Consider the following 11,580-nt stretch of genomic DNA (forward strand, 5'->3'; position numbering starts at 1 on the left):
AATCAAAAGGGCTCCACACCCACAGAAACGGATTAGTTTAAGAACATAATCTTTTTCTTTTGGGGATTCATAAAATAACTTCAAACCGTCACCAATAGCATTATACTTAATTCATACAGTTAGTATTTCTCCTGTTTTGGACACCTATTCTTATTTATTCTCACATTTTTTATTTTCTGTCTTAAAAACTTCATTAGAAGCCATTTTTGAAATTGATGTTTTATCATACCATCTCTTCCAAGGCATGGATGTTGTGGCAGTTTTTCTAACTGTGATCAGAAGCAGATGCTAAATAATTTTTCACAGTGATAATGATGTTTGGCTCTCCAGTTTGTCTTTATATGTATAATGAACGTAGTTTGAGTTCATTTGTCTCTGTTTCCCTCATTCTATCCTATATTTAGCCGCTCACTTCCCGGAGAGGCATGAATAGAGTTATCTTCTGAATCAGATGTGTCATTCAGCAAGTCAGGTATGCATCGATCAGCTGGGAACTGTCTGTAGCACCAACCTGGATAACTTGGGTTAAAACCTCCACTTAATTCTAAACAAGAAGATGGACTTACATTTGACTAAAGCCTGGAGGGAAGGCTCCAAACCAATGGAAACACACTCGTTAATGGAACAGCATGGTAAAGTGCTTAATGAATGCAGTCAGTAGAGCAGGTCAGTGTTCTCAGTATTTTCAAGTGTGAGATTTGGAGTCTGACTCTTGTTTCACATCCAAGCTCTGCCACTCTTCAGGTGTATGACTTTTTGCTGTGTCTCAATGTCTCTAAGCCTCAATTTCTTCATCTGTGTAAAGGAGATCTTAACATATTTGCTTTACAATGATCTTTCTTCTGTGTTCTTTAAATAAGAATAAATGCTAGGCACTGAATACCAAGAATGGCACAAAGTAAGTACTCAAGAAGTATAAAGCCAAAAATATAAAGAGAGAGATGGATTCTGTCCTAATATTTTCCAATTTCCATACTTTCACTTGATAATGATGAAGACATTTGAAGGACATTGACTACATACTTGAAACTGAGGCAATACATTCTAGTCAAAAGAAAGATAGGAAGGGAGTGGACTGGGTGGTATTATACAGTCTAAATTGGAGTTATTTACTTAAATATTTAAATCTTTTCAATACTGTGTTATAAGCCAGGCATCCATAATTGATCCTTAGTACCTAAATGTTATATCAATAATGAAAAAATAAAATAATAGTCCAGAGGAAAAAAGCCACTCATGTGTTGACATAAAATACATAAAATCCAACAGTGCATCAGGTTCAGTTGTTTTCTTTCTCACAAATCACTGGAAGGGCTCTTCTGATTTGGTAGACCATTTCTCTTCACCCTTCTCCATCTCAGTCTGGTGCAGCACTTGGTGGTGCTCAATGAATATTCATAATGACCAATTTCCTCCCAGTAGCAACACTCAGAGAGGTTCTCACTGATCACTTCTGATCTGTAGTTCACAATAAAAAAGCAGTCTGGTTAATTCACAAACTAAAAATTAATATGTTTACACAAAACACTGTATTTGGAAAATCTAGATCTACAAATCATTGTTTTTTCCTTTCAAATATAAATATCACATTTTAAAAAGGAATTCTTTAAATAATTAAAGTATCTTCTTCTCTCCCTAAATTTTGGTTAGGGAAATCAACCTCATATGTGAAAGAGCTACACTATCTATTTTTTCCTAATTTATAAGGCAGCAAGAAATTTTAGGTGAATTTTTCTTTTGACCTGTACACAAATTCAGAAATATACTTTATATTAAGATTTGGTGGAACCCTCATAGAGAGATCTGGAAGAGCTTCATGATAACAACTCAATGAATGAGATAATTAAATCCCTAGCTTATCAAGTAATTCAACTACTTATTTGATAATGACATAAGTCTTTTAAATGCAGACAATGAAAAATTTCCCCAGTTGAACCAATTATAGTTGATCTTTTAAATATTGCCTTGGAGTCATAATGCCACAGTTGGGGAAAGATACTTCTCATGCATGAACATTTGTAGTTATTTTAAAAACTTTCAAAATGTCCTCCCTTCCTATGACTTTGTGTGTATATGTTGTCAATAATTTCATAGTTCTTTAAACAAAATCATGCCAGAACAAAATATTTTATTTGGAAACCTGAGATGAGGGAGGATTACCTCTGTAATACATTTATTTTTTAATATGAAGATCTGATTACTACAGAAGACAGTGAAGGAAAGAGTTGTGACACAAATATCCAGTATACACTTTCAAGAAGAAGAAAGTTTGGGGAAACTTCTCCAAATGAAAGCAGATGCTTGCAAAATATATCTTGAAAACAAATCTGGTTATTATCAGGTTTGTAGATTTCGTAGCATTTTTTGTACAACAGGCTGAAAGAAAATGTATTAGCCTTGATTGAAATAATGTAGTTTGAAGTTATTTTTATTTCCTCTTACAAACTTACTTCCTCTTACAAGTTACAAGGGGAAAGGGAATTTACTGATTTGTCTGATTTTTATTTTAATAACATTATAAAATATTTGAAACAATACAGAGAATAATATAACACCATGTTTTGTCACACAAATTTAGCATCATGCCCATTTGCCTCAGATTGTTTTTAATTAAGTATTTTAAAATAAATACTTTTTTTTTGAGGTACCAGGGGCCAGGAATTGAACCCAGTACCTTATAGATGGGAGGTGGGCACTCAACCACTTGAGCCACAGCTGCTCCCCAAAGAAATAAATATTTTTAGCCTCCTTTGTATCCTTGCCCATTCCTTTGTCTCTTTCACCACCCTGAAGTTGCTGTATATCATTCCTGTTCATGCTTTTATGTGTATCTATTACCAATAAATTCTATTGAATTTTTTTTTTAGGGGGTACTGGAGATTGAACCCAAGACCTCATACATGGAAACAGGTGCTCAACCACTGAATTACATCTACTCACCAAAGGTTTTTTCATTTGTTTGTTTGTTTTTATATTTAGGAGGTAATAGGATTAAACCTAGGACCTTGTACATGGGAAGCAGGTGCTCAACCACTTTAGGTACATCTGCTCCCCAATGCTATTTTTGTGTTTGTGTGTTATAGAGCTTTACATGAAAAGGTATCATTTTACTGATCATTCTACAATTTGCTATTTTTCCTCATCCTTATGTTTTCAAGCTTTGCATGTATTATAAACATATTTACTGATGGACACTTAAGTTGTTTTCAATGTTTTTCTGTTACAGATAGCACTGTATTTTCCTAGCAAATACATCTCCTCATGAACCTCTGCTAGAGTATTAATGGTATATTCCCAGGAGTATACGTGAAGTATCCTAGGTCATGTGCCTCTCCAACTTTAGTAGGTATTGTCTACTTGCTCTTCAGAGATGTTATACAAGTTTACACTCCCACCAGCAGTGTGTGACAGTTTGAGATTTGCTTTTCTTCACCTCTTTGTCAACAGCCAGTTGGCATTCATTCACTTAAGAACTATTTATTGATACCTAATAGATGAATACAGTGTTTTAGGCCTGGTGGTGTAGGAATAAAAAAGTCCTTTCTCTCCTGGGCCTCCATTCTGGGTAGAGGCAGATACTTTACAAACAAATAAATATATAATATAGCAGTTGGTGATAAATTCTGTGAAGAAATGCAAAGCAAGCCAACACCTAGCAGGCCACAGGAGACAGGGAGTCTCCTCATGAGCTTCTCTAGTGCTGGGATGCCAGCAAGGACTCTCTCCCCCCATCAGGCCCTGATTCTTATGCCGCCCCTCCCTGCAGACTCTCTGTTGCTATCTCATTGCTCCACCTTTCAAGGTTGGTCTTTCTTGGTTAGAAGTTAAAACAGCTTCAGATTATTTCCCTGGCATGGTCCAAATGAGGACTGATGAGACCGTGACCTATTTGTTATATATAATTCTTTGTAATGAACTCAATAAAGATTTATTTCCATGGGGACTTTTCCAAGACATGGAAATAACTGAAGGATAACTGTTATAAGGAGAATTTACTTTAATTATAAATATCTGGGACTCACTCTTGGCTTGGTATGGGTAGGTAGATTATAGATAATCTAACGGAACAGATGATCTACTCAAAACTAACCATAATAAATTGGTGTCCCACTTTGATTTTAGATGTGCCAAGATGTTGCTCTCCTCATTCCTGAGGGTGACCAGGAGGGACCTGGTACAAATTTTGTCATCTATGTGTGTAATTAAATAATGTTGGCAAGCCCTGTACTATTCTTCACATTGATGAAAGAAGCATTAACATGAGAGTTTAAACTAAATTATAAAAAACTGAACTTGGCAAATTTCGTTATAGGCTCCAGATACGTAAATTACTATTAGTAATTGCTATGATAAGTGAGATCTTGTGTGAACTTTGTGTAAATGTCAGCAATTTCAAGGACATTATATGTTTTTGACATCTCTAAAGCTGATGTAAACCTTCTTGTTTTGAAAACATATCACTCTTTGAAGACTATTCAATATTTGTCAGCAGCATCAATCATTTTCAGACTTGGGATACATATAATACCCAACAGGTTTTGCAGTTCTAGCCAAAGTTTAAAGTCTCTAATTTGATGCACCTAAATTCATTTCATAACTGATTGGTAATAGTCATGTATCATTGGTAAATTCTTTGGGTTTACTGAACATTTCACCCATATTATCTCATCTGATCATTTTTCATTATTAAATATTGGACTAAGTTTCAGCAACAGTCATTAAATTGAAATTTATTCATATATCATACAAATAAAATCTTTCTTTTTTTTGTTCATGATGATGAATGTAAAAGAGATATTTCTTCTCCTGACATCTTATTTGTGCAGAGAGATGGAAAAGGAAATGACTAAGTGTAATCAAAGTGTTTGTATCTTCCAGTAGATCAAACATAGGTACAATTTTTATTTTTAATGTATTGCACTATTAAAAAAATAACTGTACATTTCTTTAACCATGGGGACCATTTAATTACCCTGTTGGAACCCAGACTTGATTCTGCTAAAAAATATTCTATTGACGCTGCAATGTTAATAATGTTTTTCGTAACTAATTTCTTTCCTTCTAAAGAGATTGAAGGCATGTCTAAGTGACAACCCCAAAAATGTTCAGAGAGGAAATCAAGTTTTAGAGTCAGTGATCTGATTCTCATTAAAAAACTTTTTAAAAACCATGAAAAAGGGAGAATCCGCTAAGTTTAGTGTGCTCATTTTCCCTTTTGGTTCAGAATTCTTTCTCAACTGAAGCTTGGTTGAACAGATAGACAAGATGGCAAAACTCTCTCAGAAGGAATACTCTGAAAGTAAATGACTTGCTTTCTATTTTCTTAATAGTCTTAAGAGTGGCACAGAATTTTGATGCACAGTGTAGATTCAAATAATGTTTGTTGAATTGATGAACTAAATTTTTGAATCTTAAATATGCTGCCTTTAAACCACTACATAAATAGTTAATTAAGTCTCCTGGCCAGTGATCAGTCTCCTTGATATCAAATCATTTTCAAGGTGTGCCATTTGGCTTAAACAAAAGTTTTCATGCTTCAATATAATTAAAGAAGTAAAATTTATGCAAAAGTCTGATATAGATTAATATTAACAAACTAAATGGCATTTAGTAAACCATTCCTTTAAATTAATTACTTTCCTCAGAAAGCAATAAAACTACTCCCCCTATCAATTTTAAGACTTATTTAATGTATAAAGTTTCATAGGCCAAATAATTCAGCTTGGAATAAATATTAGCAGCTCCACAGTTTCACTCCAGGGGCCGAAAGAGATAGAATGTGAAAGGTACCATGAATCCCTTATCGATCAGTCATTACAGCTTCTTACTGTACTGATAAAGGGCAGCAAGAAAACTCAGAATTTAGATGTCTTTTTAACATGTCTGTAATTCATAAGAGGAAAAAATGGAGAAATTTAATAAAAGCTAAGCCTTCTCAGAGAAGCATAACAATAATTACCATCTTCCTCATATAGTTATTAGTTTCTTAATAGCACCAGAGAAAGTCTGATTTCCTGCATTTTTTCATGCTTGAAAACCTTTATCAAAGGGCATGTATCCTCTGCATCATCCTCAACTCTGAAAACTGAAGCTTTAGTTTCAGATACATAGATCACACAAAATGTTACATTAAAAAATATAAGAGGCTCCCATATACCCCATTCCCCACTCCTCCCACATGGATAACTTCTTTCATTAGTGTGGTACAGGTGGACATTTTTAAATGTGGAGAATTTATGGGGAGTAATCTAAGGATCAATATCTATGGGGGAGTGGAGGAAGCCAGATTGGGCAGAGGCAGAAGATGAACTCCAGTGCAGTTACAGAGGAGGCTTTAGCCAAACTCAAAGAGATCAAATTAAGGCACAGAAACTGGACCTTTTTTTTTCCTCTAAATCATCAGTCATTGGATTTGGCGTGCTTCTGGGGAGGAAGTGTGCTCTCAGTGAGGTAGCTCTCTTTATCTGAGGCCAAGTCCAAAAGAAAGGACTTGTAGCTGAAAGTGTGGGCCACCAACACTCTAAGCAGCTGGGAAAATGAAAACCTCAACCTTGGAGCAGGGATTTGGGTACCACACTGCAGCATCGACTAAAGCAGGTAAGCATTTCAGAGCTCATGGTTCATAAAACCTCAGCATATCAACTTTTGAAATTCTGCTGGACTTTTAATTTTTAAATTTTTATGTTTTTTAAATGGTCTCTTTTTATTAAAAGATACATAGATCATAAAAAAATGTTACATTAAAAATAAAAGAGGTTCCCATACACCCCCATACACCCTACCTTCATTCCCCCCCTCCTCCCACATCAACAACATCTTTCATCATTGTGGCACATTCATTGCATTTGGTGAATACATCTTGGAGCACTGCTGCACCACATGGATTATAGTTCACATTGTAGTTTACACTCTCCCCCAGTACATTCAGTGGGTTATAGCATCTGTCCCTGCAATATCATTTAGGACAATTCCAAGTCCCCAAAAATGCCCCCACTCACATCTCTTCTTTCCTTTCCCTGCCCTCAGCTAATACTGTGTCCTCTGTCACCGCATCAATGATACAAATTCTTCCATTGCTAGAGTCACAATAGTCCTATAGTAGAATACCAGTAAGTCCACTCTAATCCATATTTTATTCCTCCATCTTGTGGACTCTGGGATGGTGAGGTCCACTCCACCTCTAAACTGAAAGGGCACTTAGATCCCACATGGTTGATGGATGCAATTCTCCTGCTTGGAGTGGTAGGCATTCTTGGTTCCCTGGTGTGGTGGTTGACCATCCTCACTCTCTGTTAGATGACCTGAGTAAGTCCAATGAACTGGAGAGTATGAGTAGCAACTCTGCTGAGGCTAGGGGCCCAGGTGGCACATGGGCAGTCCAGAGATTCAAGTCTCCTGAGTATACACCATCCCCAGGGCCAACCACAGGTTCAGTAAAAGTGATAGAAGAGGCACGTGTGGAAAGGTCACATCTGAGTCCAACTCCATCACACTCAGGAGCACAAATGCCAAAGTAGGGCCCACTGACAAGACACTGGACTCCAGAACCATCTGCCATGACCTTAGAACCTGTGTGTCACTGTAGCCCTCAGGAACACCAGTACCTGGGGTTGTATCTTTTGGCTGTCTCTGGGATCCTGCTGAGAGGTGCATGAGCACAACTGCTCCGCTGACCTCCCAAGTCTCTTTGAAGTCCCTTAGCCATATAAACTCATTTGTCTTTACCATTTCCCCTTTTGTTCAAGTATTTTTCTAGTTGCATCAGTAGCTGGTGATTGGTAGTAATCCCTCAGCACCAGGAGGCTCATCCCTGGGAGTCATGTCCCATGCTGGGGGGAAGGTAATGCATTTACATGCTGAGTTTGACCTAGAGAGTGGCCACATTTGAACAACATGGAGGCTCTCAGGAGGTAACTCTTAGGCACCCTGCAGCTCTAGGCCTAGTTTAAATTTCAGGCACACAGGCTCATAAGCACAGTCATCAGTATCAAGAGTTCATCATTGGACCATCCTTCTTCACTGGTCTTTGCCCTTGCATTTGGAGGATTGTTACTGTTCCTTTGTGGAATGTGACAGAGCTCCCCTAGCTAGGACCTCAGCACTCCCTCAAGTGTCATTTGTAACTCTAACTACTATGAAAATACTCAACAAATATCTGAACATTTTTATATATCCTATATACATGCCCTGGAGAACTCCCTCCCAGCCATGTGTCCCCCATCAATAACACCCAACACCAGTGTTCCTCCCCTGCCATAGTTGAACCCCTCTGTGGTCCAAAACTTCTTAAAAATGAAGCCTAATAGGGAAGTGGCTGTGGCTCAATCAGTTGAGCTCCTGTCTACCATATGGGAGGCCCTGGATTCATGTCACGGAGCCTCCTTGTGAAGGCAGGTTCATCTGCATGCTACAGAGAGCTGCCCATCCTGCATGTGCCATGGAGTGCCACCTGGTGTGCATGCGCTGTGGAGTGCCACCCAGCCCACAAGTGCAGCAGAGAGCCAACTCAGCAAGGTGACCCAACAAAAAGAGAGTCAAGCAAAAAATGCAGAAGAGTGCAGCAATGGACACAGGGAGCAGATGGGGGGGGAGGGGTGGGGATAAAAAAAAAGAAGCCTAATATATTGCCAATTTCAATTAGTAGAAAATAAAACAGTAATGATAGGTTTAAAGATTAGAAATAGAATACATACTAATTTAGAAAAACTAAAATAAAGTAAAAAATAAATCGGGGTATTAGAAAATGAAGAATATCATAAAACTTTGTTTTTGATGTTTTGCCTTTCATCACTGCAGTAGGTGTTGCCCTGTATGTGCAGTAGCAAGGCAATTACTTTTATTCCTTCCTTAGTGTCTGCATCCTTTTTTAAAAAAAATTTAATTTTGTCTTAAAAAAGTTTTAAATCACAGTCAAGTCACAGATATATTATAGAGGACTACCATATATCCAACATCAAATCCTTTTTCTCCTTCCTCAGCAATGATCTTTTTACATGTTCATGTTGTATTTGCTGCAGCTGATGGACAGATACTGAAACATAACTACAAAACTTGGTTCCATTTTGGTTTACATTTTGGTTTATATTTTAGACTATATATTTTTCTAAATTTTTAGGTACATTATGGTTTACATTTTAGACTACATACACTTTTATAAATTTTTGGTGACATTTAACATGTCCTAAGAGAAACTAAAAAGACAAAAAGAGAAAAAAAATGACATACGGCTAATGTATGTAAGTACTTATGAGTAATGAAATATGGCTAATGTAAGTAATTACTTATGAGTAATGACACTGAATGTCAATGATTAAACTCACCTGTCAAGAGACATAGATTGAAAGAATAGATAAGGAAATATGACCCATCTATGTGCTGTCTACAAGAAACCCATCTTAGATCCAGAAATTCAAGGAGTTTGAAAGTGAATGGCTGGAAAATAATCTTACAAGCAAACAATAACCAAAAAAGGGCAGGAGTAGCTATATTAATATCAGACAAAATAGACTTTAAATGCAAAATTATTGTGAGAGACAAAGATGGACACTACGTATTAGTTAAAGGGGTAGCATTTTGAGAAGAAAGAACAATCATAAACATTTATGCTCCTAACCAGGGCACCTCCAAATATGTGAGGCAAACACTGGAAAAACTAAGCGAAGGAATAGGTGTCTCTACAGTTATAGTGGGGGATTTTAATACACCATTTTCACCATTGGACAGAACATCTCAACAGAGGATCAATAAGGAATCAAAGACTTTGAACAATATGTTAGAGGAGCTGGACTTAATAAACATATACAGAACATTACACCCAAATAAAACAGGGTATACATTCTTCTTAAGCACACATGGATGATTCTCCAGGATAGACCACATGGTAGGCCACAGAGAAGGTCTCAAGGAATTCAGAAAGATTGAAATCATACAAAATAATTTCTCTGACCACAGTGGAATGAAGCTGGAAATCTGCAAGGGCCAGAGACCCATATTAGGCACCAAGATATGGAAGTTAAGCAACACACTCTTTGACAAACAGTTGGTCAAGGAGGAAATCTCAAAAGAAATTAGTAACTACCTTGAAACTAATGAAAATGAAAACACAGCATATCAAAACTTATGGGATGCATCAAAAGCTGTACTGAGAGGGAAATTCACAGCCATAAATTCATACACCAAAAAAGAAGAAAGAGCTAAAATTGAAGACTTAACTGCATACTTGAAGGAATTAGTAAAAAAACATGAACTAATCCCAAAGGAATAAGAAAGAAAGAAATAACAAAGATCAGAGAAAATAAGAAAGCACTAGAAAAAATAAACAAAACAAAGAGTTGGTTCTTTGAGAAGATCAATAAAATTGACGAACCCTTAGCTAGACTAACAAAGAAAAAAGAGAAGATGTAAATACACAAAATAAGACATGAGAAAGGGGATATCACAACTGATCCCACAGAAATAAAGACTATCATAAGAGGAAACTTTGAAAAACTATATGCCAACCAGAAGGACAATTTAGAGGAAATGGACAAATTCCTAGAACACATAAACAGCCTACATTGAGGAAAGAAGAAATTATGATCTCAATAAAACAATCACAAGGAAAGAGATAGAATCCGTCATTAAAAACCTCCCAACTCAGAAAAGCCCTGGGCCAGAGGGCTGACAGGTGAATTCTACCAAATATTCTGGAAAGAACTAACACCAACCTTGCTTAAACTCTTTCAAAAAAATCAAAATAGAAGGAACATTACCTAACTCTATCTATGATGCCAACATTACCCTAATATCAAAGTCAAACACAGACACCACAAGAAAGGAAAATTACAGACCAATCTCTCTAATGAACCTAGATGTGAAAATCCTCAGCAAAATACTTGCTAATCATATTCAACAACACATTAAATGAATTATACACCATGACCAAGTGGGTTTTATCCCTAGTATGCAAGGATGGTTCAACATAAGAAAATCAATCAATGTGATACACCACATAAACAGACTGAAGGAAAAAAAATTACACGATCATATCTATAGATGCAGAAAAAGCATTTGACAAAATACAGCACACTTTCTTGATAAAAACAATGCAAAAGATAGGAATGGAAGGAAACTTTCTGATATGATAAAGGGTATATCTGAAAAAACCCATAGCTAACATCATTTAAAATGGTGAAATCCTAAAATCTTTCCCTCTAAGATCACAAACAAGACAAGGATGCCTACTATCACCCCTTCTATTTAACATTGTGTTAGAAGTACTTGCTTGAGCACTGAAGCAAGAACCAGACATAAAAGGCATCCAAATTGGAAAGGAAGAATTAAAAATTTCATGATTTGCAGATGACATGATCCTATACATAGAAAGCCCTGAGAAATCTACAACAAAACTTCTAGAACTTATAAATGAATTCAGTAAAGTCACAGGTTATAAGATCAATACAAAAAAACCAGTAGCATTTCTGTACACCAATAATGAGCAATCTGAGGAGGAAATCAGGAAACAAATATCATTTGCAATAGTAAATAAAAAAGCAAATACCTAAGAATAAATTTAACCAAAGATACAAAAGACTTACACAG

This window comes from Dasypus novemcinctus, chromosome 3 (genome assembly GCF_030445035.2).
Source record: "Dasypus novemcinctus isolate mDasNov1 chromosome 3, mDasNov1.1.hap2, whole genome shotgun sequence".
NCBI classification, from domain to species: Eukaryota; Metazoa; Chordata; class Mammalia; order Cingulata; family Dasypodidae; genus Dasypus; species Dasypus novemcinctus.